General features: G+C 48.7%; 1 pseudogene; it reads left to right on the forward strand.

The window, feature by feature from the left end:
* Positions 1–806: 806 nt before the first annotated feature.
* On the forward strand, positions 807–3,381 carry LOC149428199 (transmembrane protein 41B pseudogene; annotated as a pseudogene).
* The last annotated feature ends 1,941 nt before the right edge of the window (positions 3,382–5,322 follow it).

Raw genomic sequence — 5,322 nt, forward strand, 5'->3', positions numbered from 1 at the left:
AGTGCAGCATTCTGCGCTGTGCTCTTGCAGTCATTTTTACAGACGACCACGCCTAGGGAGAGTAGCAACAGTGCTAAACTTTCTCCATTTGTAGACAGTCTGTCTTACCGTGGACACAGGAATACCAAGGCTTTTGGAGATACTTTTGTAACCCTTTCCAGCTTCATGCAAGTCAACAATTCTTGATGGTAGGTCTTCTGGAGAGCTCTTTTCTGCGAGGCATGGTTCACATCAGACAGTGCTTCTTGAAACCAGTAAACCCAAAACAGGTGTCAGCAACACATCCAATATCATCACACTGATTGGAGTCAGGTTGGCTCACTCCTGGCTCCAATTAGCTCTGGGAGAAGTCATTAAGCTAGGGCCTCACATACTTTTTCCTCCCTGCACTGTGAATGTTTACATGTTATGTGCAATTAAACCATGGCAACATCTAATGTTTGTGTAGTATTATGTTCAGCAGACTGTGTTCTTCTATTGTTGTGACTTAGATGACGTTCAGAGCACATTTATGCCCATTTCATGCAAAACTCCACGTAATCCCAAGGGGTTCACATACTTTTTCTTGCAACTGTGTGTGTATATATGTATATATGTGTGTGTGTGTGTGTATGTATATGTATGTATGTGTGTCTGGGGTGTTGTATGTTCTGGCAGTTTATTCTGAGTCAAGCGATTACCAATGTCACCTGATATCTATATAATCACATCGGAGGCTCCACGTCACCTGATCCCAATGTATACTCCGGTCTCCGCTCTTCATGCTCCGTCTGATTCTCTGATTACATGGCGTTTTATGTTTCCAGGTGGAGCGGCACAAAGATCATCTGATTAATTATATCATATTCCTGAGAATAACGCCTTTCCTGCCAAACTGGTTCATCAACATCACCTCTCCAGTCATCAACGTCCCCCTTAAAGTCTTCTTCTTGGGGACCTTCCTGGGTGAGTGGTTGTTGTGCTAGAACACTGCTTAGTAGACAATCTTCTAATTACACCGATAATCCCCGAGGGGTTTTTATCTTTGTAATTTGTTTGTTTGTTTTTTTATACCTATCACAGTCACTATCTTGCCCCACAGCCATATAGACCAGGTTAGGGGTTAACACAGCAAAGCTTTGTAAAGTTCCTGGTTTCCCTTTTAACCCCTTCCAGTCCGACACTTTCCCCCCTTCCGGTCCGGACACTTTCCCCCCTTCCGGTCCGGACACTTTCCCCCCCCTTCCGGTCCGGACACTTTCCCCCCCTTCCGGTCCGGACACTTTCCCCCCCTTCCGGTCCGGACACTTTCCCCCCCCTTCCGGTCCGGACACTTTCCCCCCCTCGGTCCGGACACTTTCCCTTCCGGTCCGGACACTTTCCCCCCCCTTCCGGTCCGGACACTTTCCCCCCCCTTCCGGTCCGGACACTTTCCCCCCCCTTCCGGTCCGGACACTTTCCCCCCCCTTCCGGTCCGGACACTTTCCCCCCCCTTCCGGTCCGGACACTTTCCCCCCCTTCCGGTCCGGACACTTTCCCCCCCCTTCCGGTCCGGACACTTTCCCCCCCCTTCCGGTCCGGACACTTTCCCCCCCCTTCCGGTCCGGACACTTTCCCCCCCCTTCCGGTCCGGACACTTTCCCCCCCCTTCCGGTCCGGACACTTTCCCCCCCCTTCCGGTCCGGACACTTTCCCCCCCTTCCGGTCCGGACACTTTCCCCCCCCTTCCGGTCCGGACACTTTCCCCCCCTTCCGGTCCGGACACTTTCCCCCCCCCCCCCCCCTTCCGGTCCGGACACTTTCCCCCCCCCCCCCCCCCTTCCGGTCCGGACACTTCCCCCCCCCCCCCCCCTTCCGGTCCGGACACTTTCCCCCCCCCCCCCCCCCTTCCGGTCCGGACACTTTCCCCCCCCCCCCCCTTCCGGTCCGGACACTTTCCCCCCCCCCCCCCCCCCTTCCGGTCCGGACACTTTCCCCCCCCCCCCCTTCCGGTCCGGACACTTTCCCCCCCCCCCCCTTCCGGTCCGGACACTTTCCCCCCCCCCCCTTCCGGTCCGGACACTTTCCCCCCCCCCCTTCCGGTCCGGACACTTTCCCCCCCCCCCTTCCGGTCCGGACACTTTCCCCCCCCCCTTCCGGTCCGGACACTTTCCCCCCCCCCCCCCTTCTTCCAGTACGGACACTTTCACCCCCCTTCATTTTACATTTTTATTTATTTTTTTATATTATTATTTTAATTTATGTTCTTTTTTTAATTTTTTTTATTTATTTTTTGCACTGATTGCCCTCAGGCCACCTTTCAGCGCTATCACACTTTGAAGGACAATTGCGCGGTCATGCAACACTGTACCCATATGAATTTTTTAGCATTATTTTGAGACACATAAAGCTTTATTTTGATGGTATTTATTCACCGCTGGGATTTTTTTTTTTTTTGCTATATAAATGAAAATGTCCAAAAATTTTGAAGTTTTTCTTATACAAAATTGCAAATAAATCTTTCTTTATAAATCTTGGCCAAAATGTATTCAATTATCTTTTTAGTAAAAAAAAAAATAACCCAAATTAGTTTATAACCAAAAATTATAATTTTTCTAAATTTTTTTATTTTTTATTTGTTTTTTTTAACATACTGTCACTCTAGCAGTACAGTCACCATGGTGACACTGTACTAGTTGAGGGGGGTGATGAAGATGTATATTTTTTATTTTTACATTGATTGCTTTTACACCCATAAAGGCTGTAAAAGCAATCATTTCTCCTTCTCTCTGGCTGCATTCTTGCAGCCATTGAGAAATATTGTGATAGCTGTGATTGGTCCCAGCTTGTCACATGGTACAAGGCTGTTGTGAATGGCCCTGTACCATGTGATCTCTGTGATCATTCACAGATTTAACATGTAGTAAGCAATGATGTCAGGCCAATCAGTGATCACATGATCGGGACCTCACACAGAGGTCCCGTACAACGATCGGTGTTCCACTGTGTCCGGAGGACACAGCGGGCACCAGATCGTGGTGCTGCGCGCTCCCAGGGAGCACACAAGCAAGGGGCAGGGAGGTCGTTTATAAACGGCCACCCGACCCTGCACTGCTCCTGTCCGGCCGTTTATATACATGGGCCAGACGGGAAGGGGTTAAATTGATTTTCATGCTGAAATATGTTTTCTGTCTTTGTGATGTATAAACACAACTTGCCGTCGTTAGTCGCTTATTACACCTTGTCTGTTCCAGGCGTGGCCCCTCCATCATTCGTGGCGATCAAGGCCGGGACCACACTGTACCAGCTGACCACGGCGGGGAGGCGGTCTCTTGGAACTCCGTCATTGTCCTCATGATCTTGGCTGTCCTCTCCATCTTGCCTGCCATCTTCCAGAAGAAACTAAAGAAGAAGTTTGAATGAGCCCCGGCCCTCCTTGCTGGGCTGTCATCTCAGGACTCTCTCTGAAGCCTGAGAGGAGATGAAGAAAAATAACTTATTTACGTGTACAGACTGCAGCTTTCCTGCCTTCCTATTAAATTAAAATATTTTATTTAGAACCTTTATCAATAGGCCCCCCCTCCTCCGCTACCACCCACAGCTCAGTATGGTGGAACGTATTGAGGCCTTAAAACATGGACCATTGCTGGTGACCATGAACTGGAAATATTTGACCATTCTGCCCATCCTGGACTGGGAGACTGAAGGCTGCTCCTTGGAGAAGGTGCCCCAGCTTGGGGTGGAGAGCTATGCACTAGACTTCTCTATCCCATGTACATTGACCACCCAGCCAGTACAGGCTCTAAATGCTCGTATATACAGTGCCGTGACCTACAGAAGTACCTGCCCCCCCTTGGTGACTGTTACGGTGCAGCAGTTGCCATAGTTGCTTTGTGTACTATGCCCATCGGAACAATTTCTGGTCACCCAACCTGAGCAAAAGCTCTTGAGGATAGTCCTCACCAACCGCCTGACATCTGTGAAAGGGGGAGCTTGGTCAGACCCCAACCTGAGCCGTGGATGCTGTGCTGGGGCCGGCCTAAGGCAGTATCTGCTCTCGTTAGGAGATTAAAGCCTGTACGTGATTGGTGGCCCTAGATGAGTATTAGCTGTAGAACGTCTGTGGAAGCCACGTGGTTCCAAGGACTGTGCAGCGTTCTGGTCCTGATCAAAGAGCCAGCCCACCCAAAGGTGATATTTCCATGTCTGGTGGACAGAGACAGACACTGGGTTCTTGTATCTCTCGGGGTTCTCCAGTGGTGATGTCTTCCACTCCTAAAACTGCAGCACTGCATTAAACCTTCTTTCACCTGTTGATGGATTAATGGGGTGCTGGGTCAAAGATGCCCGTCTTGGATCACCATAATAGAGAATAGATAAATCAGAACCACACGCCGATCTCCACTCCTCCAAATACTTTTATTGAAGCATCAACTGTGTAGCTTCGAGTATGGTGTCTCCATCCAAAAGAAACCACCGACTAATGTGTTTCATCACAAGGAACCATGTGATCAAGCCATTGATGATGAAATGCATTGGTTACTTTTGGGTTGAGGCTCAAAGATTCCCATCCTGGCTCACCATTATAGAGAAGAGACAAATGAGTGCTGCACTCTGAATCTCCATTCTTCCAAACACTTTCATTCAAGCATCAACAATGTAGCTTCAAGTATGGTGTCTCCATCCAAAAGAAACCACCGACTAATGTGTTTCATCACAAGGAACCATGTGATCAAGCCATTGATGATGAAATGCGTTGGTTACGTTTGGGTTGAGGCTCAAAGATTCCCATCCTGGCTCACCATTATAGGGAAGAGACAAATGAGTGCTGCACTCTGAATCTCCATTCTTCCAAACACTTTCATTCAAGCATTAACAATGTAGCTTCAATTATGGTGTCTCCACTTTTGGGTGGAGGTTCATAGCTGCCCGTCCTGGTTGACCATTATAGAGAAGAGATGAATGAGAGCTGCTCTGCTCTTCATTGTTCCAGACACTTTCATCCAAGCATCAACAGTGTAGCTTCAATTATGGTGTCTCCATCCAAAAGAAACCACCGACTAATGCGTTTCACCACAAGGAACCATGTGATCAAGCCATTGATGATGAAATGCGTTGGTTACTTTTGGGTTGAGGCTCAAAGATTCCCATCCTGGCTCACCATTATAGAGAAGAGACAAATGAGTGCTGCACTCTGAATCTCCATTCTTCCAAACACTTTCATTCAAGCATTAACAACGTAGCTTCAATTATGGTGTCTCCACTTTTGGGTGGAGGTTCATAGCTGCCCGTCCTGGTTGACCATTATAGAGAAGAGATGAATGAGAGCTGCTCTTCATTCTTCCAGACACTTTCATCCAAGCT

This window comes from Staurois parvus, unplaced genomic scaffold, assembly GCF_062004578.1.
Source record: "Staurois parvus isolate SC_StPar_1 unplaced genomic scaffold, SC_StPar_1.0 ptg003412l, whole genome shotgun sequence".
In the NCBI taxonomy this organism is placed as follows: Eukaryota; Metazoa; Chordata; class Amphibia; order Anura; family Ranidae; genus Staurois; species Staurois parvus.